The 26,463-nt window shown below is 33.7% G+C and overlaps 1 protein-coding gene across 1 annotated transcript in view; it reads right to left on the bottom strand.

Moving 5' to 3' along the window:
• Positions 1–3,740, bottom strand: part of LOC129221614 (tyrosine aminotransferase-like) — a 64,672-nt gene extending 60,932 nt beyond the window's left edge. The window contains exon 1 of the mRNA XM_054856136.1: positions 3,604–3,740. The gene's annotated coding sequence lies outside the window, so the exon portion shown is untranslated. The remainder of the gene's footprint in view (positions 1–3,603) is intronic.
• Positions 3,741–26,463: the final 22,723 nt, after the last annotated feature.

Consider the following 26,463-nt stretch of genomic DNA (forward strand, 5'->3'; position numbering starts at 1 on the left):
ATGTACGGACTAAGCGGTTGCAGAGGTGGTGACTGCCAGTCCGGTTTCATCCGCAAATACCTCTTCTCTCCTCCCCCTCTTTTCCTGACGACAGGATATATGATATGATATATCATTCTGTAAGCCATTGCGACCTAGGCGGCTCGTACAGGGTGGGCAAGGGGGAAGGGGTGACCGCCTCCTCACTTTCAAAAGTATAGGGGTCTTTCCCCTTCACTTTTTAGAGTGAACTCTTAATGATTGACTCTGAAAAACGATCTTTTTCGGGTGGATAGATTTATTTTACGAAAAAGAAAACTAAAAATTCGAAACAAATGGACTTCTCTAATTTTATTTCATAAAAATGGAGTTTAAAATTGGAAAATGTCAAAAAGAGAGTCTGCGGTGGCCATCCGTCCCGATTTTTGAGGCCATATTCTACATTTTTTTGGAATCCATGTTAAGAGCCTTAATGGAGCCCAATTTTACAAAAAAAAAAAACAGCTTGAAGGATCACGCCCCCTAACTCCACACACCTTTTTTGACCCCCCCCCCCCTTTTTTTGGTGCGCCAGCTGCCTATACATTGCGACAAAACTAATAAAATTCAGGAAAGCTTTTTTTTTTCTTTTCTCAGACGATAAAATTTTTCGCATCGTATATTGTTTTCTTTTTTGTTATATTCATTTGCTTTTTCTTTATTACTTTTATATATTTGTTTCATTATTTATTTTAGACGATAAATCTTTTCGCATCCAATTATTGATTTTTGTTTTCCCCGCAAATGTTATTTTCGAGCGTTTGTTGGAGCTTAGAAAGTTTAAATGAAACCATTTGTACGTAATTCAAAGTACATAAGAGTTGTGATTCTTTTTGTCCTCTTTTGTAAGCGATATTTTCTTTGTAGGGGCTGTCCATAGATGATATTGCGCATTTTTTTCAATGAATTTGACCCCCTTCCTCATGCCAGACTTTACCTTACCGCTCCCTCTATCATATGTCAGGCTATTTTTATTTAAAATAATTTATTTCAACCGAAATGTGATATCACGTTCGTTTCCCCCTCCCTCCCTCTTGCCACAAGCTGTCACAATTTCACGAAAACCTCCCCCGCCAAGCGTCACATCATTTGTGAATGAGTCCATGAGGTTCTTTGAGGAATGCTATCCTGCTTCCAATCTTATTTTATATATTACTAGTGGTACCGGCACGGCTTTGCCCGTAATAGAAAAATTAAAAGGTATTTTGGTTCGCCTGTATATTTACAAATAATGTATGGTGAATTTTCTCGCCATTTTGCTTGTACCCATGTTACTAATCCACGTTATGATAATTTCGTATCTCGCCAATTGGCTAGTGCCCGTGTTACGGTTCCACGTTATGATAATTTCGTATCTCGCCAATTGGCTAGTGCCCGTGTTACGGTTCCACGTTATGAAAATTTCGTAATTTACTCGTCCATCTTATGATATTTTTGTTCTTAAACTTTGAATAGAAAAAGAATCACATCGAATTTTCGAAAAATCGCTTCGAGGTGCACACTCCCATGTAACAAACTAACTTTGTGCCAAATTTCATGAAAATCGGCCGAACGGTCTAGGTGCTATGCGCGTCACAGACATCCAGACATCCTCCGGACAGAGAGACTTTCAGCTTTATTATTAGTAAAGATTTTTATTTTGGAAGTGCTACTCACGCCCTTTCGCTATAATTAGTCAAGTACTATGCGGTTGAAGTTGAGAGAAAATCGTGTGAGTGTATTTTTTATCGTTCTTCGAAAGTTTTTTTGTCATTTAAAAAGTCTGCAATCGGTCTTGATTGCCATATATATATATATATATATATATATATATATATATATATATATATATATATATATATATATATATATATATATATATATATATATATATATATATATATATATATATATATATATATATATTAAATTACGGATAGAAAAAATCCTCTTATCTGTTTTAAGTTAATTGAAATGTGAGCAGATTTAGAAAGAAAGTTCTAGAGCTGAGAATAATACTAGCAGGTTGTTAGCTATTCCTGAGTTCTGGGAGCGCCCTATCCCGCAACTAATAAATGGATCTAAATGAAGTTTCGGGTTTTCAACATTGAGCTAGGTTCCGATTTTGCCCTCTTACATGAAATTCTAAATCCAAGAAATTAAACACAGATTAACACATTAAAGCCACGTGTTGCAGGGAGTTACGTGAAACCCCTTCCTCAATGAAGGATGTTACTGTAAGCTTTTAAAAACAGAAGAATCTATGAGATGCCAACATAATTGAGTATAAAAAGAGAAACATTTTCTTATCACTATTTAGACAGAAATGTTTAAAATCCTTAAAATGATTTCACGTATGATTTTAAAACACAGCAAAAACTTTAAATGACTCAATTGGTTTAAAAATTCTACTATCCAAAGAAAACAATAAAATGCATTTGATTGTAGTGGTGACCACTGCTTGTACAGAGCTTATATCACCTTATCAATCGCTTGATATTGTAAGCTTTCCTTCCACGTATTTTGTTTTTGAAATTCTATTTTTCACTCATTATTTCCAACGCTCGACGGTGGTGCCGCTGACCCGTGTGTCTGATAGTCTGAATACGAATCATCTAAGAATTTTTGGGAGTTGAAAATTGGTTTGGAATTTTTGCCAAGTGCTGGCTTTGTAATTTCCATACGTCGAGTTCTATCTGGTTGTAGAGATGAAGCTTAGACTATTTTAAAACTTAAGTTTATCGTTTTCACTGTATTTTTCGATTAAATTATTTTCGTGGGGTATTTTATGCTTTCAAAAGCCACTCTCTTTTCTCATCTACCCTAGAAGTTTTTAAAATATTTATTAGTTTTATACCACGTGACGGAGCTTCTTTCGGGTAGCTTACGCTTTAGATCCATCATTTTTGCTCAGCTTATACTTTGATAAAATTATTTCATTTTTACACTAATACTTTTCAGAGGAGCAGGAATTTTGCTTCGAAACTTTCAGCTTTACAGTACAACTCTCCCCTCCCCCCTCCCCTTGATTTTTTAAAAGGATTACCATTGGGTTAGTAACTTCTTCCTATCTCACGATGATCAAGGCCTGAATAATCTCTGAAACTAAGGGGAAGATCAGTATCATTTCTTGACCCCTCATTTTTTTTTTTTTTTTTTTGTTTGAGTAATTATTTTCAAATTTTGCGTATTTACACATTGAAAATAAAATCACAAATGCTACAAATATTATTTCAAAAAGTAGAGGAGCAAAATTCATAGTAAAGTTTGCTCCCCTCTAACGCTCAGATTTCTAAAAATTTTGAATATTATAAAAATGGTTGCATTGCAATTCCACTGTTATTTATTGAATCGGATTACTAGACTGGTTTTTTAGTTTAATAGAAAGTTACTAAAGCTCACGACATATTTTCTCCAGCGATCTCTGAAAAAATAAATGAAACTAAATAAGATAAAATTTGATTAAAAATGCATTTGAAAACCAGGAATTTTTTTTCATCAAAGCTTTCCAGTCATTTTGGGCTTCATTAATAAAACAGCACTAGATAATACTTCAGCTACAGAATTGAAATTTTCAAATAAATGTTTTACATATTATGTACTTACCAAACTTAGTAACACAGATCCAAATCAATCAGTTGTAATAGTTTTTGAAAACTATAACTTTCACACTTCAAGCTTCCCTTTCAAGTGGTCCCTTGCATAAATAAATTAATATTTTCCAAATCGCTCCAACCTCGGCGGGAAATTATATAAAAAGAGTTCGATACGAAATGTTGAAAACGTTGACGAAACTGATTACTGATGAATCTGGAAGTCTGTTTTGATTATATTTTAGAAAATGACGTCACCACTATCAATGGTGCATCGGGCCAATTGTAACGTCCATTCACTGAAGAAATTTCACAACTCCCAAGCGTCGTCTTACAGATTCTACAGGAAGGAAATCACTCAAAGATCTCTTTTTCGTAGAGTTTAAAGAATTGAGGAAAAGTTAATTTACCACGCATGTTGTGGCCTATGTGGCAGTAATTGCATGCGTTTATTTCATAAACTAGGGGACTCCGTCCCGATGTTTGAAAAAAAAAAAAAAACCCAGATGCAACCTTCTGGTGTTCGAAGTAAACTTTGTACAAAATTTGAAGGCTGTGGGGTCTCTGGACGCAGGTCCATCACAGACAAAATTTCCATTTTTTTTAATATATAGAGGGGGGGGGGGTATTTTATTTTTAAACATTTTCCGAGGAAAAAATTTAAAATAGGAAAAAGAAATTCAAAAAAACATGTTTTAAAATTTTGCATTAAAAATCCCCCTTCCTCCTTTGTTTGTGTGCGAAAAAGAGTTGTTTTAAATTTTCAGAATTCTTCATTTGATCTAACCTTTCTATCAACCATTCAAAGATTAATTTAACCATTCCACGAAAAGTATAAGGAACTTTTATTACTATTTCTTTCTTTACTACTTTTCGCAACTTTTTCATCACACAGAGGAAAAAAAAGGAAAACTCACTCTGCATTTTTTTTTTTTTTTTTTGTAATGTGTTTCGTAAAAATTTTTCATTTCTAAGCTTTTTGGTAAAAATGTTGGGCTTAACTGTTTCTTTTAATTGGCACAAGATACTCACTTACAAGGGATTCAGTTTCTGATTTTTAATCAAGTCATTACGAACAACCACTAAATTGGGGTTCCGGGTGAGTCATTCCTTACCGGCCAAAAAAAAAAAAAAGGGTACGACTCCAGTCCTAGGAAATTTCAGGTGTAAAGCACACTTTTAAATCGATCATCGAAAACTATATATTTCTTATAAAGGTATTATTTATTTTGAGTGTGAATGTGCAAAAACATATTGCGGTCAAACGGCATATGCATTCTGAAAAATGCCGATGTATTTTTCTGCATCATTTAAATTGGGGTTTCTCAATTTTCCCGGCTTTGCACCCCCCTATGAGCACTAACCTAAGATCACGCCCACCCCCTATGTGATCAATGTAAGTAGTACAATCGGAATTTGACTGGTTAGGATAGCTGAAAGGGATAATTCAATTAAAATATAGATAATTTCGTACACAAAATTTAATATTATTTCTGTTAACTTTATTTTGAACTTATTTTTATTCGAACATATGAAATCAAAGAATTAAAAAACCAAATAAATTAATTTGAGGCATTTAGGGGAAGTTGCTCTTGAATAAATGTCACTTTGACTAAATCAATGGAAGGGCTGCGGCGGAATCACTGGTCACTGCTTATCCTTTGGTTTCTTATAGGTTGTGACTATTATAAAGCATAAAACTCAAGCCAGTTTCAATGATCAGCCCGATACTTTGACTTTAGCTGTGCGAAAGCAGAAATCCTAATTCAAAGACATGTGGATGAAAAACACACTAAAAGCCTCAAAAGGCGAAGATATAAAAAAGATTATTGGACTAAAATATGTATTGAGTGAATAAGTAAATTATAGTTAGTTTTACGATTTAAATTCCTTATTTAAAACGCCCCCCCCCCCGGGGTGAGAACCGCTGATTTAAATGCATGAGCGGCAATGATAGACAAGGGTTTGTCCAACTCGCACTTATATGTATGTTGCAGATTAAGACAGCATTTTAAAAAGCCTTTGTTGGAATTCAGTGGTGGTAATCCAAGCTCGGCTGCAATTTTAATACGAAAGACTTTTTTTTTTCTGCACGAAGGATGTTGTTGTAAGAAAACTGCATTTACCTATTATAGATTCGTAAGCAAGGGCGCCCATATGCAAAATTGTAGGGGGGAGGGGGGCTCAGGTACTTCCCCCATGGTTTAGCAGGGTATTTTTTAAATGGAAACCGATTTCGGGACGGATTAGAGTTATTATAATTTATCATTTTTGATAACTTATTCATTAACGGCTGGAGAATAAATGTTTTCACATTATTACAAAGAAAAGAGTGCCAAAAGCAAGGAAGTTCGAATTTCAAAGGGGGGGGAGGCTCGATCCCCCCTTTTATGGGCGCCCTTGTTCGTAGTAATAAATTACGGTAATATTCCTCAGATTCATTATTAAAATAAAAATTAACAGTGACTTATCTATTGTACATTAATTATGTCCATAGGAAAATACAATAAAAGAAATGCATACTCTGCCCATCTTTCTAGAGGAAAAAAAACATATTTTACGTCATCAACAGGGAAAAATATTTATCTTTTTAAAGAAAAGTTTTGGGGAACACACGAACTTTTCTGGTAATCATGTTTACAGAAATTTGACATTGCAACACGCTAAAGTAGAGAGATTGCGCTCAAATGCATAACAAATCTTGATAACTCTTCTAAAATTATACCGAAAGCTTGTTGTTTTTTATACACTTTGGAAATATAACAGTAGCACTAGACAAGACCAGATTAAGGCATTAGCCTAGGCGCCTTGGGCACCAAATCTGCAGCTAAAATGTTAAAGTCCAGTGATCGCGCTATTGCAAGTTGAACGCATTAAATGTGGAAGAAAATTTTTTAGGTGTATAAATATGTCCCTGAAATTATCTCTTTCACGAATCCCAAAGCCACTCCACTCCGATCAGGGAGAGGGGGGTGGTCGCACACCCGGCACAGTGCTGTAGATTGGGCACCACTGTCTTACTGCAATGATGCTTCAACAAATATATTTTAGGCTGAGTGGTATGTATGTGAAACTGCTCACAGTACGCTGCTTGACCTATACATGGGGCAATTATACGAAAAATTTCCTTCAACGACCCTTAAATTAAGAGACTTTAACAAGCCTTTTCCAGGCTTCAGTGGAATTTCAAAACAATTCCAGAGGAGGGTCCCGGAAACACCCCCTTTCCTAAATGTTACTGCCAAGGATAGTCTGAAATTGCGTCTTTAAGATTTCAATTTTTCAAAATTTCAGATTGCGTTTTTCAATTTCGAAAACTTTTCAGGGGAGGGTCCCCGAACTCTTCCTGGTTCTAACCTTGGTCATATTGTCCCCTCCTAAATAAAAACATATACGTCAATTGTCGCCGTAGTCACCTTTGCTTTAGAATAGTAGCAATAGTCGCTTTTTTACTTACCAATGGCAGCCCTATATTGCAGTAACTGATCGAATTGTCAAAACTTTAAAAAGGCTGGAAGTATCCTTGCATTTGAATTTGAACAACTCACAAAATTTCCAGATTTCAATTTTTACTTCCTTTTACAAAAAAAGGAAGTATTGTATTCGCGAAAAAATTTTCACTCAAAATTCGGCCTTAATTTCAACTTTGCCCACCCCCGAATCAATGTTGAGTTTTTTTTTCAACTCAACCACACGCGGATAAGTGCCTAAGAACGTATAAAAACCCGAAGTATCCATTTTGACATTCCCCGAGTTAATTACAACGACTTTTCTCGTGACGTCTGTATGTTTTTTTTTTTTTTTTTTCTATAAGAACAAAGTTATTAAAATCTTTCTTAACTATATCTTTGGTAAGTTAAGGTTAAGTTTTTCAAATGGTGTTGGCTTAAATTTACTCGGATGCAACTGGATGAATTTTCAAATGGGAGTGATTAAAAGACAAGCACACAAGTCCTCAGCCGAAAAAGAAGGAAAGGCGGCTGAAAGTAATAGTCAACACAAAGTTATTAATGCTTAAGCTTCAGAACTGCATAGCAGACAAAAATGAACGTGTATTACGGGAGCAAATGCAATTGGATTTAGAAATGCGCAAAAAAAAAAATCGGGATTGGGGCGTAAAAGGGTAATAACTATTATAATGCGCAAATTTTACGCCTAATGCATCAAAGTTGGCAGGTATGTAAAAACCTTTTCGGGAGCGAGTACTTACAGGAACCTTTATATGCTTGGAGAAAACTTCTCGATCACACCAACAGCTTTAATATGCAACTGCCACCTTTAGCGTACTTGAATAGCTTTGGCTCGGTCGATGCCAAAACTATCATTTCTCTGTGCAACATTGTTGTATATATTTTCAGAGGTCTATGCTTTCCACCGTTTTAAACGTTCCTTCTTGGTAATTAACAAGCAGTTTTTAAAGAAACCAGAATTTACAACATTCAATCCTTCACCTAATTAGGAGTCAAATTTCAGTAAACTCATTTGAACTTGTATGAATAAAATATCACTATCGTTACTCAAAGAAAAACAATGCAAAAAACATACAAAAATAAAATGTTTTTATTACAAAAATCATTTATATCAATAATAAAATGGTTTTAAAAATCTTCTCTGTACATTGAACATCTTGAGTTTTATAAGTTTGTTCTGGTATTGTGCCCAAGTGTCCCCCCTCCTCCCTCCCAGTTTTTGCTAATGGTCAAAAATAAATAACATATACAAAACTCTTGAATGAAAAAAAAAAGTTGAAAGATGAGACTCGCGTAAGAGTTTTGTTCGAAGCAGATGATCTTCCAGCATTTAGTGAGGCGGGGGGGAAGGGGGAGGATCAGACACAATGTGCTTCGACCCAAAATCTCGTATATCCTATTTTTAAATTTTAAAAAATCTTAATATATAAAAATCTTCTGTGCAGACGTTTGTCACCATAAGGCTTTTAAACGGCTGGACCGATTTTGATCAAATTTTTTGTGTGTAATTAAGTTGTAGCAAGCATGGTTTCGAAGAGCGATGGATCGAATCGGAAACGTTTTTGTTAATTAATTAATTTAAACATTGGATGTTTATATCTCCCAAATGATTAATATTTATTTTAACCTATTGTTGAGCGAGAATTGAAATAAATATTTAACCCGTTGCCAAAGAACAATAAGAAAGACAGCTCTGCTTTTTGTAATGAAATTTCCTACTGTGACATGTCAATTGAAAATAGATAAAACGTAGAGAGAGAGTGAAGCTTTTATTTCTTGAAAGCAACGATTTTAGGTCCAGTGATACATTTTAAAGTAAAGTACTGGAAGAAATCGGTTTCTTTCACTAGGTTCACGCAAAACGCGTATTTTTCGTCGTAGTTAAATCATGTGACCGGTTCGGTGCTTTAGGTTTTCTTTTCCTAACCAAATAATCGGATAGTACCGTACATAACATTTGTTTCTCGGTTCAAATCGATTTGGTACCAATGGCAACAGTACTTTAAGGATTATCAAACTAATCAGTACATTATTAAAGGAAAAGATGGTGAAATTTTAAGACGAAACAAATTTTATTTTCGTCCAGATTAATTACAACAGGGTAGTTCTGTACACACATGATCAGGGCAATTAGGCAAATATATAAAGTTTTCATTCAAAAGATGGGACCGCTAATCGGTCGGAGTTCGCTTCGCTCACTGATCAGCTGGATTACAGGAACGTGGTGGCTTGCCGACCTCGGCCATTACAATACAGTTGCGTGATTATTTGTTTACTACTGTTATTGTAATTTATTGTATTTTTTGTTCATTTGGTGAAATATTTTAAATTGCAAAGAATTGTTTTTGGTTTTTAAAGAGTGTTTAGTCATTTTAATTGAAGAACGTGTTTATTTTACATCGGGAAGGGGGGGGGGGAGTGATTTTCACTTATTCAGGGAACTGTTTTTACATTTATCATTTTTTAAACGATATCCATTCGATTGTTTTATTCTTTTTCAAATGGGGGATGTTGCAGCGGGATTTTCCGTTTTTTCTAGATGGGTAGTGATTTTTTTATACTTAATATCTGAGGATGATTTTTATCCTTTGAGTATGGCTAAAGGAACAAACCATACAATCTCTGAAGATCTTTCAAGTACGCGAGAAAAAATCTTTACTAATATTATAAAGAGAGAGGGCGGATTTTTGTGTGTTTATATGTTCGAGGTAATCTCCGGAACCACTGCACCTATTTGAAAAATTCTTTCACTATATGAAAGCTGCTTTCTTACTGAGTAACATAGGCTATAATTCGAAAAAAATCCGATAAGTAGTTCTTTTTTTATTAAAATTTAGGCCCAAATTTCACGTAAATTGCCTATTATTGGCTATTAAAGGGGTGAAAAATTACTTCACATATTAATATTATATATCGTTAAAAAGGGTAGAGTTTTCTGCGTTCTAAACATTTTATTTCAATGCTCTAACTTTATTACGGGGGGAGTAATTTACGTTTTTAGCTCGAACTTTTTTAGGCTTAGCTGAAATTTAGGCAATACTTTCTTCATTAAATCTATCAACAAAAAGTGAAGAAATTGTCCCACAGTTTTCTTTTTGACAGCATTGGAAAAAGCGAGATTTTTTACTCCAGATCTCTCTCGACCTTTGGTCGAAAAAATTAGCTTCTACCTTCAAAGGAAAAAAAGTTACAAGCGTTTTTAAATCAATTTCGAAATATGTCATTTTGATTCAGATTGTCAACTATTTTATTTTCGCGTTTCCATGGTTACGCTTTTTGAATCCTTTGCATCTGATTTCTTAAACTTATTTTATTTCATGTTTCCATGGTTACGCTTTTAAAATCCATCTTTCGCATTTTAATTTCTTAAAAGTATTTTAATATCTGTCATCATTGTTTGGAAGGGTAATTTTGCATGGTGTTTTTTTTTTTTTTCTGTTATTTAAGTTATTAAGATTTATACCTTTTTGTTTGTTTGGCGAATCATTTATTATTGCCAAAGAAAAAACATCCGCTTCACTCGCAAAAAGGCTGGGTTCCGGTATAGCGTGGTCGCTTGGCACGTTTTAGGCACTGATCAGTTCAATCTAGGATTATTGTTTTAAGGCAACCGTTAATGTAATTCATTGTTTTAGCGATTTGTTTTGAAAGAAAATAAACTTTTGATTTGTTTTTATCCGAGTGAAATGTACGAGATTTTCTTCTTTTTTCTGACGATGATTTTTGAATGTTCCACGGGATGTTTTTTTTTTTCGTTAGACGGATGGATTATGATAGCGAGGTTGCTGGGCAAGTTTGGCGATAAACAATAGAGCTGCGGAATTATTTTTACATTTGAAAGATATTATTTGATGTCTTTTTTTGTTTATTTGGCGAAATAGTTAAAATTGCAGTAAAAACCGCTTCACTCGCTAAATCGAGTTTTAAAGCAACTGTAAATCTAATTTAATGATTTGACGAAAAGTTTTAAATTCCAAAGAAACTTAAATAGTTTTTTTTTTTTTTTTTTTTTTTTGAAAAGTGTACGCATTTTATACAAAGAAAAAACGATCATTTCACATCAGAAGGGGAGGGGGCGTCAATTTTTTTTTTATTCAATGGACTTCCATTAAATTTTTAGCACGGGCATCGCTGTGCGGGTACTGCTAGTATATATTTAATATTTTCATAGAAAACTTTACCGACTTGTTTCATTAAATTTTTATTTCAACTTTAAATTTTGATTTTGTATCCAAATTCCTTTTGACATTTAAAACACAGAAACAAGTTCAGGGAACAGTTTTTAGTGTTATTACAGTAGTAAAAGTCTTTCTAGCACAGAGAAGGGAAAAGCAAAAACTTAAAAGGAGACTGAAGGATTGTCCGGTTAAGGATAGCAGGCTGAAAGAGCTTCTTAAAATGAAGGTCAAGTGATCTGAACTGCTGAGTAATTTCAATTTTTTAGTTCTGATATTTTAAAAGAAAACTTATCCTACTTTAGAAGTTCCAAGACGTAGGGGTTTAGAAGTAGGGGAACACACTTTTTCGAAACAAATCGTTTTAGAGACTTTGAGGAAATTTAGATATCCCCAATATTCTTCATTCTAAATTCACAAAAAAATTTTAATCTATGAACAATTGAGAAAACTAGAAAATATTTATGAACTTAAATGCGTGAATTTTTATTGAAATGTATTTTACCTTTTTTGATTTTCTCATAACCGCGGTTTCAAAGTTTTTATTTACGCCAACAGCTCTAGCAAAAAAAAAAGTATAAATTCTATACATTGGAAACTTTGCAAAAGTGATAATTGAACAAATTACAGTGATATCAATCTCTAAAAGCTAATGTACATGCAATATGTGGTTCTCAAATGATGTTTAATAAAAGTTAAATGGTGAAAACTACGTTTTTCGGGAGGATGTTTTATACAATTTAGCTACAAAATATGTTTTTAGTTAATTATTTCGAATTTGGGGGGCCATATCATTAAAGAGTTAAACACAAAAGGTTTCAGAAACTACGAAAACGTGAATACATTGAAAGTGTTAACCGGCAGTTTTGAAAGAAAAAAGGCCTTTTACTAAAAAACAACCTTAAAAATTTTTTTTTCAACATATGAACAGTCAAAACTGAGTTATTCATGTCATATTAAATAATTATTTTAAGTTTAAGAAAGGTACAAAGAATACTGAAGAAAAAACATTTAGGATGTTCGCCTACCTTAAGCCATTTTAAAGAGAAAATAGGCGAAAAATGAATAAAACTCACGAATTTTTCGTTTTCTTTTGAATGAAGATTTCAGAAACTTAAGTGTTCTATGTATTCTTTTCATTAGTTTATCATCAGTTCTGATTTTTAGAGTCGAATAATACCGGCCTCTAACGCAAGCATACATCTCAATCTTTTCTTTCAAAACGTTTTTCATCTACGGATCGCTTAGAAAGATTACAATGAAGGCTTAATTTGCATGAGAGCTCAGCTCCGGTACTTCTTTTCAATTTTTTGCGAATTTTCACTTAGACGAAATTGAGGCTGTTAGCGCATGAAAATAGGTTCTGAAGTTGACAGGGCTTTCACACTTTCTTTGATAGCAATTCAGCAGCCCTGGTTATGGCTACAAAATTGTAATAAACATATAGGATTTAACAAAATAAAAATGAATAGTAAAATTACTGCGATTTTTTTAAAGTTATAACCAAGATAGTGAAAAAAATAAATACTATTTACAAGAATTCTCATCATTTAAATCCAATTTTTGAGATACGCCTCTCTTGCTTAGGTGGGCAGAATACTACTGTGGGCAGGTAAAGGACAGTAACTGCATTTTTTTTTTTTTTTTTTTTTTGTCAGCTATTGTGCGTTTGCTTCATTGTACAAGCTTGCTTATTTGGTTTCCGCTGGGAAAAAAGGGGGGAAAGAGTCCAATTCAACATTTCCCTATAGTTAGTATTGAATCCTCTTCCTATTCAGAGTCACAACTGACTACAACTGTATTTATGTCGAGGACTGCATACTAAGTGCCTTGCCTCCATTATTTTATATACCGATAGATGGCAGCACCATCACCGGATCCAACAGTTAATGAGAATTTAGAACTAGTCCAGGAGCTAATAGCTACCTAGTACTAGCACCCCCAGAGGTATCGTTTCACTTGGAGGACATTGAGACCACGAGCATATTTAACGTCGCCCAGTCCCCTTTAATGACGACGGTGGGTCTTCGACCATCGAGGATCGAACCCAGGACCCTCCGGCCCCGAATCCGACACTCTACCAATCGGGAATCCAAAACGTGTTTCTTCAACTATGTCTAAAACTCATTTCCGCAAATACTGCCGTTTACCTGCTCTCAGCAGAATAGCCCTGCAAGGCACATGCATTATTTTGTGATTTTAAACATGACATGTACAAATCATAAATTTTCCCTAAAATGTATTCCAAAATGGCTTGCAAGGGAGCCCTTCTGGTTAAAGTACTTGAAACAAACAGGGCACTGAAAAGGTTTTTCGCCGCTGTGAATCCTACGATGCTGTTTAAGATTATCTTTCCGACTGAACGACTTGTAACACACGTCACACGTATGTGGTCTCTCGCCCGTATGAACTACTCTGTGCTTGTTCAAAGATGCCTTGTAACGAGTGGTGTACGAACAGGTTTCACATGTATAAAACTTCTCTAACTTGCTTGTCCCCATTGATGTGTTGTTGAATCCTGCTGAATCTGAAATTAAATGAAACACTCAATTATTCAGAAATATACAATACAAGAAAGAAACATATAGCATTTTGGGATAGAATAACTCCCATCAGAATTCCAATGTTGAAATATTTGCATTGGATTTGTACTTTAAGCCAGGGGTTCTCAAAATTTCGGGTACTGCACCCTCCTCCTTGAACACTGATGTGAGCTTACGCCCCCCCCCCCCCTCGCCCATCAGGCATGTGGGGAATGCAAGAATACAATCAAAATTTGAAACTGAAGTCAGTGAGGATAGCATCGGGGGAGGGGCGGCTGGCTCTTTCACTTTCCTAAGTTTAAAATTACCGATTGATCAAAAAATGCTAGTACTGATGAATTCACGTACTAAAACAAAGAAAAATTGACTTGTGCGTTTCATATTTTTCTCACATTATTTTCATGAAAATTAAAATGAAACTTTGAATTGAAGGAGCAAATCTTACTGTTGCGGCAGCCGCTCTGATTTTTGAAGCCGTGTCCTGAATTTTTTCGGGAAGATCATTTTAATCAATCGTGATATAACAATAATTTTGCATAAATTTCCAGAAAAAGAAAAGTCAACTTTAAGGGCATTGCTCCACCGCCCCCCCCCCCCCTCTCGCTCGTACCTCCTGTTACATTAAAATATAGGCATTAAATTAAAATATATTACTAATTATTAAAATGAAATATCGGTTATAAAATTAAAATATAGCTAATTTTGTAAACGAAATTTTATGTTTACTACAACTTTATTTTAAACATATTCTTATTAGAACACATGAAATCAAAGAACTAAATACAAATAAATTTGAAGTAATCTAGGATCTAGGTGAGGTTGGCATGTTACACCAGTCACTTGACAACATCAATAGGAGAATTACCCCCTTTTTGCACTTGAAAAGCTTTTAATATTTGGTTGCAACTAACGAAAAAGCGCACCTCGGGTCGCTTTTAATGTACTTGCTCAATATTTTCATTTTATTCCTATTTAACTCTACAAAAACAGATTCACAGGGATAAGTGGATAAAAACTGCACTAAAAGCTTCGAAAACGGCGATTTATATTTACAGCAGGTGACCTTGAGTTATAGATAGTTTTACTTTTTACTCTACTTTTAGTTTCTTTTTTTCTTTTGGAATACATTCAGGTCCCCTTGAAATGTCATTTGTATCATATGGCTAAGTAAGAATTATACAGATTTTCTAAATGAAAATAATGCAGAGAAAATAATTTCTCTGGCCGTCACTAAGCTGAGTATTGAGGGAATGAAGCATTGAGAACATTATAATGCACAAACATGCAACTTACATATATGTAATTTCTATTTCGGCTTACAATGAGCCCATTTTCACACCGTTTACATCAAATAAAGAAAGCTTCAAAACTGCCAATGGGGTGTCTTACCACCTTTTAATTTTCACAGTCATTAATGATTTTTTTTAGGTTTTGTATATTTCTTGAAACGCAGTATTTTCATAAAAACTTTTTTCTCTCGACTCAGTTTGTAAAACAAATAATATAGCACTTTCGTTTCAGTCCTAAATACAACTATGAAATGCAACTAAATTTTGAAGCTTTCCACTTAAAACTCGTTTTCAAGTTATTCACTATACCAAAATAAATAGCGCTGGCTTTTTTAAATTTTTGTTGTCGATTAATTAATTACGTTTGATTTATTTAATTAAATTATATGACAAAATGCAACAGTATTATTATTATTATTAAAGACCAAATAATCCACATCCCTTGTAATAAAAAATATAACCTTAACAAATAATTAATTGGAAAATAATTTATTCTTAAAATGAACTAGATTAATTGAGGACTTTTTTATAAACCTTTCTAACACCAATGAAAGCTATAATTGTTCACAAAATGAACGAATTCACAATTCTTTTACAAAACTTTACAATAAGAGAAATTTTGTAATCAAATTCTATAGAATTTTATAGAATTAATTATCAATAGAAACCTCATTCGAGTTCTATAAAAGTTACTATTGTATAGAAGCAATTATCTATATAAATTTCATGGTCAAATTCTATAACAGTTTCTATAGAATTTTATAGAAGAAATTTTCCACAGAAGCTTTATCCTCAAATTTTATAAAGAAATCTATAGGAATACAGAGAAATAATTTCTATAAAAACTTTCTTACAGACTTCTATATAATTTTTTATAAAATTCTATAAGGCTCATCAACCATTTTTGTAAAGACGTTCATCCAGAAAGACTTTATGGTTCGTTAACTAAAAGCTTACCGAAATTTAAATTAAGCTACTTTTAACCTGACAAAGCTTTTGGTAAACTTCCTTTTATTGGCTTTGTATAAAAAGCAATTAAACAAATCTGAGATATTATCCTTAATCAACTAAACAAGAATTAGCCAAATTAGTTTATTCAATAAAACGCTATAGATAGATTTTGAAAATATCTATGTTATGTATACATTAATTACCGCCTTCCATTTTGGAAGTCGGTTTGAGTAAAGAAAATTTACTTACCATTCAGTAACATAATGAATTTCCGAGTCATTCTTTCTCCTTTCTAAAATTACTCTTTTTTAGATTTTTTCAGGGTGTACGACTTTTTAATCATCTCCAGTTAGAAAAGGCAAGAGAACAAAATGGCAAATATTGAAAAAAAAAAAATTATTTTTTTGAAAGTGACAAATGTTTTTAAAAAGCTCCATTTTCTGCCTTTATTTTCGCGAAATTACATTATATATGCTAGAATATAAATTCCATGGCTTAAATGCAAAATGTGCAAGTTCAAAAAACAGCTAGTTATCTTTTGTTATACAAAGGTAGATCATGACCCCAGTGACCCTCGCACCTATCATTTTCATTAGTTTATTGCGCTTAAATACAATGATAAGCATGAGCGCCCATAAGCAAAATTTTAAGGGGGAGCTCAGATTTCTCCCTCATGATTTAGCAGGATATTTGACCCATGGAAACCAATTGCTGTATAGATTAGAGTTATTAAAGTTCGATAATTTTAATAACTTATTCATTAACGGCTGGTGAAGAAATGTTTTTACATTTTTGCGAAGAAAAAGGTACTAAAAGAAAGGAGGTTCTAATTTGTAAGTGGGGAAGGGGGCTTGTCCCCTATATGGGCGCCCATGGATAAGTGGGTCACTGAAGAGAAAATGACAGCACCAATCTATCATCACCTCAACAATTTCAGCATAGTACTGATGGAGAGGAAAAATCTACCTTTCACTCAAGGTAAATGCTAGTGACCAACCCCAGTATTTTTTTTTTCTTTTTTGTATTCGCGCATATACTTGGTGAGACTTTGGCGGCATCAGGCTCTGAACACAGATCTCTTCTATTCCAACTCCAACGTCCTATCCACAAGGCTGCACTCTATCAAGGCCAATGTACAGCAGACATTACAATAATAATGTGAAATCTGTTGGTCTCTGTCTTATTCTACTCCATCACTATTTAACATGGACGCCTATATGCAAAATTGTAGAGGGTGGGGGGGGGGTAAATATTTCCCCCATGGTTTAGCAGGATATTTTTCCCATGGAAACCGATTTCAAAATAGATTATTAGAATTTGACATTTTTAATAACTTATTCATCAATGGCTGGAGAAGAAATGTTTTTACATTTTTGCAAAGAAAAAAGTACTAAAAGCAAGAAAGTTCTAATTTCTAAGGGGGGGGGGAGGGCTTGAGCCCAAACTTGCCCCCCCCCATATGGGCGCCCATGCTTCATAATGCATACATGTAGGATTATTTTAAGAGCACCAGGTTTTAACTAACTTAAATATCATTCAAGTGTTCAGATATAGAAGTAAATTAAGTGATCATACGGTTAGGATCTGCAATAAATATCAAGCATTTGACTAACAAATTTTAGTGGGATCGCTGATATTATAATAGTAATTCCATATGATGAAAAAATTGAAAACGTTGACGAAACTGATTACTGATGAATCTGGAAGTCTGTTTTGATTATATTTTAGAAAATGACGTCACCACTATCAATGGTGCATCGGGCCAATTGTAACGTCCATTCACTGAAGAAATTTCACAACTCCCAAGCGTCGTCTTACAGATTCTACAGGAAGGAAATCACTCAAAGATCTCTTTTTCGTAGAGTTTAAAGAATTGAGGAAAAGTTAATTTACCACGCATGTTGTGGCCTATGTGGCAGTAATTGCATGCGTTTATTTCATAAACTAGGGGACTCCGTCCCGATGTTTGAAAAAAAAAAAAAAACCCAGATGCAACCTTCTGGTGTTCGAAGTAAACTTTGTACAAAATTTGAAGGCTGTGGGGTCTCTGGACGCAGGTCCATCACAGACAAAATTTCCATTTTTTTTAATATATAGAGGGGGGGGGGTATTTTATTTTTAAACATTTTCCGAGGAAAAAATTTAAAATAGGAAAAAGAAATTCAAAAAAACATGTTTTAAAATTTTGCATTAAAAATCCCCCTTCCTCCTTTGTTTGTGTGCGAAAAAGAGTTGTTTTAAATTTTCAGAATTCTTCATTTGATCTAACCTTTCTATCAACCATTCAAAGATTAATTTAACCATTCCACGAAAAGTATAAGGAACTTTTATTACTATTTCTTTCTTTACTACTTTTCGCAACTTTTTCATCACACAGAGGAAAAAAAAGGAAAACTCACTCTGCATTTTTTTTTTTTTTTTTTTGTAATGTGTTTCGTAAAAATTTTTCATTTCTAAGCTTTTTGGTAAAAATGTTGGGCTTAACTGTTTCTTTTAATTGGCACAAGATACTCACTTACAAGGGATTCAGTTTCTGATTTTTAATCAAGTCATTACGAACAACCACTAAATTGGGGTTCCGGGTGAGTCATTCCTTACCGGCCAAAAAAAAAAAAAAGGGTACGACTCCAGTCCTAGGAAATTTCAGGTGTAAAGCACACTTTTAAATCGATCATCGAAAACTATATATTTCTTATAAAGGTATTATTTATTTTGAGTGTGAATGTGCAAAAACATATTGCGGTCAAACGGCATATGCATTCTGAAAAATGCCGATGTATTTTTCTGCATCATTTAAATTGGGGTTTCTCAATTTTCCCGGCTTTGCACCCCCCTATGAGCACTAACCTAAGATCACGCCCACCCCCTATGTGATCAATGTAAGTAGTACAATCGGAATTTGACTGGTTAGGATAGCTGAAAGGGATAATTCAATTAAAATATAGATAATTTCGTACACAAAATTTAATATTATTTCTGTTAACTTTATTTTGAACTTATTTTTATTCGAACATATGAAATCAAAGAATTAAAAAACCAAATAAATTAATTTGAGGCATTTAGGGGAAGTTGCTCTTGAATAAATGTCACTTTGACTAAATCAATGGAAGGGCTGCGGCGGAATCACTGGTCACTGCTTATCCTTTGGTTTCTTATAGGTTGTGACTATTATAAAGCATAAAACTCAAGCCAGTTTCAATGATCAGCCCGATACTTTGACTTTAGCTGTGCGAAAGCAGAAATCCTAATTCAAAGACATGTGGATGAAAAACACACTAAAAGCCTCAAAAGGCGAAGATATAAAAAAGATTATTGGACTAAAATATGTATTGAGTGAATAAGTAAATTATAGTTAGTTTTACGATTTAAATTCCTTATTTAAAACGCCCCCCCCCCCGGGGTGAGAACCGCTGATTTAAATGCATGAGCGGCAATGATAGACAAGGGTTTGTCCAACTCGCACTTATATGTATGTTGCAGATTAAGACAGCATTTTAAAAAGCCTTTGTTGGAATTCAGTGGTGGTAATCCAAGCTCGGCTGCAATTTTAATACGAAAGACTTTTTTTTTTCTGCACGAAGGATGTTGTTGTAAGAAAACTGCATTTACCTATTATAGATTCGTAAGCAAGGGCGCCCATATGCAAAATTGTAGGGGGGAGGGGGGCTCAGGTACTTCCCCCATGGTTTAGCAGGGTATTTTTTAAATGGAAACCGATTTCGGGACGGATTAGAGTTATTATAATTTATCATTTTTGATAACTTATTCATTAACGGCTGGAGAATAAATGTTTTCACATTATTACAAAGAAAAGAGTGCCAAAAGCAAGGAAGTTCGAATTTCAAAGGGGGGGGAGGCTCGATCCCCCCTTTTATGGGCGCCCTTGTTCGTAGTAATAAATTACGGTAATATTCCTCAGATTCATTATTAAATTAAAAATTAACAGTGACTTATCTATTGTACATTAATTATGTCCATAGGAAAATACAATAAAAGAAATGCATACTCTGCCCATCTTTCTAGAGGAAAAAAAACATATTTTACGTCATCAACAGGGAAAAATATTTATCTTTTTAAAGAAAAGTTTTGGGGAACACACGAACTTTTCTGGTAATCATGTTTACAGAAATTTGACATTGCAACACGCTAAAGTAGAGAGATTGCGCTCAAATGCATAACAAATCTTGATAACTCTTCTAAAATTATACCGAAAGCTTGTTGTTTTTTATACACTTTGGAAATATAACAGTAGCACTAGACAAGACCAGATTAAGGCATTAGCCTAGGCGCCTTGGGCACCAAATCTGCAGCTAAAATGTTAAAGTCCAGTGATCGCGCTATTGCAAGTTGAACGCATTAAATGTGGAAGAAAATTTTTTAGGTGTATAAATATGTCCCTGAAATTATCTCTTTCACGAATCCCAAAGCCACTCCACTCCGATCAGGGAGAGGGGGGTGGTCGCACACCCGGCACAGTGCTGTAGATTGGGCACCACTGTCTTACTGCAATGATGCTTCAACAAATATATTTTAGGCTGAGTGGTATGTATGTGAAACTGCTCACAGTACGCTGCTTGACCTATACATGGGGCAATTATACGAAAAATTTCCTTCAACGACCCTTAAATTAAGAGACTTTAACAAGCCTTTTCCAGGCTTCAGTGGAATTTCAAAACAATTCCAGAGGAGGGTCCCGGAAACACCCCCTTTCCTAAATGTTACTGCCAAGGATAGTCTGAAATTGCGTCTTTAAGATTTCAATTTTTCAAAATTTCAGATTGCGTTTTTCAATTTCGAAAACTTTTCAGGGGAGGGTCCCCGAACTCTTCCTGGTTCTAACCTTGGTCATATTGTCCCCTCCTAAATAAAAACATATACGTCAATTGTCGCCGTAGTCACCTTTGCTTTAGAATAGTAGCAATAGTCGCTTTTTTACTTACCAATGGCAGCCCTATATTGCAGTAACTGATCGAATTGTCAAAACTTTAAAAAGGCTGGAAGTATCCTTGCATTTGAATTTGAACAACTCACAAAATTTCCAGATTTCAATTTTTACTTCCTTTTACAAAAAAAGGAAGTATTGTATTCGCGAAAAAATTTTCACTCAAAATTCGGCCTTAATTTCAACTTTGCCCACCCCCGAATCAATGTTGAGTTTTTTTTTCAACTCAACCACACGCGGATAAGTGCCTAAGAACGTATAAAAACCCGAAGTATCCATTTTGACATTCCCCGAGTTAATTACAACGACTTTTCTCGTGACGTCTGTATGTTTTTTTTTTTTTTTTTTCTATAAGAACAAAGTTATTAAAATCTTTCTTAACTATATCTTTGGTAAGTTAAGGTTAAGTTTTTCAAATGGTGTTGGCTTAAATTTACTCGGATGCAACTGGATGAATTTTCAAATGGGAGTGATTAAAAGACAAGCACACAAGTCCTCAGCCGAAAAAGAAGGAAAGGCGGCTGAAAGTAATAGTCAACACAAAGTTATTAATGCTTAAGCTTCAGAACTGCATAGCAGACAAAAATGAACGTGTATTACGGGAGCAAATGCAATTGGATTTAGAAATGCGCAAAAAAAAAAATCGGGATTGGGGCGTAAAAGGGTAATAACTATTATAATGCGCAAATTTTACGCCTAATGCATCAAAGTTGGCAGGTATGTAAAAACCTTTTCGGGAGCGAGTACTTACAGGAACCTTTATATGCTTGGAGAAAACTTCTCGATCACACCAACAGCTTTAATATGCAACTGCCACCTTTAGCGTACTTGAATAGCTTTGGCTCGGTCGATGCCAAAACTATCATTTCTCTGTGCAACATTGTTGTATATATTTTCAGAGGTCTATGCTTTCCACCGTTTTAAACGTTCCTTCTTGGTAATTAACAAGCAGTTTTTAAAGAAACCAGAATTTACAACATTCAATCCTTCACCTAATTAGGAGTCAAATTTCAGTAAACTCATTTGAACTTGTATGAATAAAATATCACTATCGTTACTCAAAGAAAAACAATGCAAAAAACATACAAAAATAAAATGTTTTTATTACAAAAATCATTTATATCAATAATAAAATGGTTTTAAAAATCTTCTCTGTACATTGAACATCTTGAGTTTTATAAGTTTGTTCTGGTATTGTGCCCAAGTGTCCCCCCTCCTCCCTCCCAGTTTTTGCTAATGGTCAAAAATAAATAACATATACAAAACTCTTGAATGAAAAAAAAAAGTTGAAAGATGAGACTCGCGTAAGAGTTTTGTTCGAAGCAGATGATCTTCCAGCATTTAGTGAGGCGGGGGGGAAGGGGGAGGATCAGACACAATGTGCTTCGACCCAAAATCTCGTATATCCTATTTTTAAATTTTAAAAAATCTTAATATATAAAAATCTTCTGTGCAGACGTTTGTCACCATAAGGCTTTTAAACGGCTGGACCGATTTTGATCAAATTTTTTGTGTGTAATTAAGTTGTAGCAAGCATGGTTTCGAAGAGCGATGGATCGAATCGGAAACGTTTTTGTTAATTAATTAATTTAAACATTGGATGTTTATATCTCCCAAATGATTAATATTTATTTTAACCTATTGTTGAGCGAGAATTGAAATAAATATTTAACCCGTTGCCAAAGAACAATAAGAAAGACAGCTCTGCTTTTTGTAATGAAATTTCCTACTGTGACATGTCAATTGAAAATAGATAAAACGTAGAGAGAGAGTGAAGCTTTTATTTCTTGAAAGCAACGATTTTAGGTCCAGTGATACATTTTAAAGTAAAGTACTGGAAGAAATCGGTTTCTTTCACTAGGTTCACGCAAAACGCGTATTTTTCGTCGTAGTTAAATCATGTGACCGGTTCGGTGCTTTAGGTTTTCTTTTCCTAACCAAATAATCGGATAGTACCGTACATAACATTTGTTTCTCGGTTCAAATCGATTTGGTACCAATGGCAACAGTACTTTAAGGATTATCAAACTAATCAGTACATTATTAAAGGAAAAGATGGTGAAATTTTAAGACGAAACAAATTTTATTTTCGTCCAGATTAATTACAACAGGGTAGTTCTGTACACACATGATCAGGGCAATTAGGCAAATATATAAAGTTTTCATTCAAAAGATGGGACCGCTAATCGGTCGGAGTTCGCTTCGCTCACTGATCAGCTGGATTACAGGAACGTGGTGGCTTGCCGACCTCGGCCATTACAATACAGTTGCGTGATTATTTGTTTACTACTGTTATTGTAATTTATTGTATTTTTTGTTCATTTGGTGAAATATTTTAAATTGCAAAGAATTGTTTTTGGTTTTTAAAGAGTGTTTAGTCATTTTAATTGAAGAACGTGTTTATTTTACATCGGGAAGGGGGGGGGGAGTGATTTTCACTTATTCAGGGAACTGTTTTTACATTTATCATTTTTTAAACGATATCCATTCGATTGTTTTATTCTTTTTCAAATGGGGGATGTTGCAGCGGGATTTTCCGTTTTTTCTAGATGGGTAGTGATTTTTTTATACTTAATATCTGAGGATGATTTTTATCCTTTGAGTATGGCTAAAGGAACAAACCATACAATCTCTGAAGATCTTTCAAGTACGCGAGAAAAAATCTTTACTAATATTATAAAGAGAGAGGGCGGATTTTTGTGTGTTTATATGTTCGAGGTAATCTCCGGAACCACTGCACCTATTTGAAAAATTCTTTCACTATATGAAAGCTGCTTTCTTACTGAGTAACATAGGCTATAATTCGAAAAAAATCCGATAAGTAGTTCTTTTTTTATTAAAATTTAGGCCCAAATTTCACGTAAATTGCCTATTATTGGCTATTAAAGGGGTGAAAAATTACTTCACATATTAATATTATATATCGTTAAAAAGGGTAGAGTTTTCTGCGTTCTAAACATTTTATTTCAATGCTCTAACTTTATTACGGGGGGAGTAATTTACGTTTTTAGCTCGAACTTTTTTAGGCTTAGCTGAAATTTAGGCAATACTTTCTTCATTAAATCTATCAACAAAAAGTGAAGAAATTGTCCCACAGTTTTCTTTTTGACAGCATTGGAAAAAGCGAGATTTTTTACTCCAGATCTCTCTCGACCTTTGGTCGAAAAAATTAGCTTCTACCTTCAAAGGAAAAAAAGTTACAAGCGTTTTTAAATCAATTTCGAAATATGTCATTTTGATTCAGATTGTCAACTATTTTATTTTCGCGTTTCCATGGTTACGCTTTTTGAATCCTTTGCATCTGATTTCTTAAACTTATTTTATTTCATGTTTCCATGGTTACGCTTTTAAAATCCATCTTTCGCATTTTAATTTCTTAAAAGTATTTTAATATCTGTCATCATTGTTTGGAAGGGTAATTTTGCATGGTGTTTTTTTTTTTTTTCTGTTATTTAAGTTATTAAGATTTATACCTTTTTGTTTGTTTGGCGAATCATTTATTATTGCCAAAGAAAAAACATCCGCTTCACTCGCAAAAAGGCTGGGTTCCGGTATAGCGTGGTCGCTTGGCACGTTTTAGGCACTGATCAGTTCAATCTAGGATTATTGTTTTAAGGCAACCGTTAATGTAATTCATTGTTTTAGCGATTTGTTTTGAAAGAAAATAAACTTTTGATTTGTTTTTATCCGAGTGAAATGTACGAGATTTTCTTCTTTTTTCTGACGATGATTTTTGAATGTTCCACGGGATGTTTTTTTTTTTCGTTAGACGGATGGATTATGATAGCGAGGTTGCTGGGCAAGTTTGGCGATAAACAATAGAGCTGCGGAATTATTTTTACATTTGAAAGATATTATTTGATGTCTTTTTTTGTTTATTTGGCGAAATAGTTAAAATTGCAGTAAAAACCGCTTCACTCGCTAAATCGAGTTTTAAAGCAACTGTAAATCTAATTTAATGATTTGACGAAAAGTTTTAAATTCCAAAGAAACTTAAATAGTTTTTTTTTTTTTTTTTTTTTTTTGAAAAGTGTACGCATTTTATACAAAGAAAAAACGATCATTTCACATCAGAAGGGGAGGGGGCGTCAATTTTTTTTTTATTCAATGGACTTCCATTAAATTTTTAGCACGGGCATCGCTGTGCGGGTACTGCTAGTATATATTTAATATTTTCATAGAAAACTTTACCGACTTGTTTCATTAAATTTTTATTTCAACTTTAAATTTTGATTTTGTATCCAAATTCCTTTTGACATTTAAAACACAGAAACAAGTTCAGGGAACAGTTTTTAGTGTTATTACAGTAGTAAAAGTCTTTCTAGCACAGAGAAGGGAAAAGCAAAAACTTAAAAGGAGACTGAAGGATTGTCCGGTTAAGGATAGCAGGCTGAAAGAGCTTCTTAAAATGAAGGTCAAGTGATCTGAACTGCTGAGTAATTTCAATTTTTTAGTTCTGATATTTTAAAAGAAAACTTATCCTACTTTAGAAGTTCCAAGACGTAGGGGTTTAGAAGTAGGGGAACACACTTTTTCGAAACAAATCGTTTTAGAGACTTTGAGGAAATTTAGATATCCCCAATATTCTTCATTCTAAATTCACAAAAAAATTTTAATCTATGAACAATTGAGAAAACTAGAAAATATTTATGAACTTAAATGCGTGAATTTTTATTGAAATGTATTTTATCTTTTTTGATTTTCTCATAACCGCGGTTTCAAAGTTTTTATTTACGCCAACAGCTCTAGCAAAAAAAAAAGTATAAATTCTATACATTGGAAACTTTGCAAAAGTGATAATTGAACAAATTACAGTGATATCAATCTCTAAAAGCTAATGTACATGCAATATGTGGTTCTCAAATGATGTTTAATAAAAGTTAAATGGTGAAAACTACGTTTTTCGGGAGGATGTTTTATACAATTTAGCTACAAAATATGTTTTTAGTTAATTATTTCGAATTTGGGGGGCCATATCATTAAAGAGTTAAACACAAAAGGTTTCAGAAACTACGAAAACGTGAATACATTGAAAGTGTTAACCGGCAGTTTTGAAAGAAAAAAGGCCTTTTACTAAAAAACAACCTTAAAAATTTTTTTTTCAACATATGAACAGTCAAAACTGAGTTATTCATGTCATATTAAATAATTATTTTAAGTTTAAGAAAGGTACAAAGAATACTGAAGAAAAAACATTTAGGATGTTCGCCTACCTTAAGCCATTTTAAAGAGAAAATAGGCGAAAAATGAATAAAACTCACGAATTTTTCGTTTTCTTTTGAATGAAGATTTCAGAAACTTAAGTGTTCTATGTATTCTTTTCATTAGTTTATCATCAGTTCTGATTTTTAGAGTCGAATAATACCGGCCTCTAACGCAAGCATACATCTCAATCTTTTCTTTCAAAACGTTTTTCATCTACGGATCGCTTAGAAAGATTACAATGAAGGCTTAATTTGCATGAGAGCTCAGCTCCGGTACTTCTTTTCAATTTTTTGCGAAT

Source organism: Uloborus diversus, chromosome 4 (genome assembly GCF_026930045.1).
Source record: "Uloborus diversus isolate 005 chromosome 4, Udiv.v.3.1, whole genome shotgun sequence".
NCBI classification, from domain to species: domain Eukaryota; kingdom Metazoa; phylum Arthropoda; class Arachnida; order Araneae; family Uloboridae; genus Uloborus; species Uloborus diversus.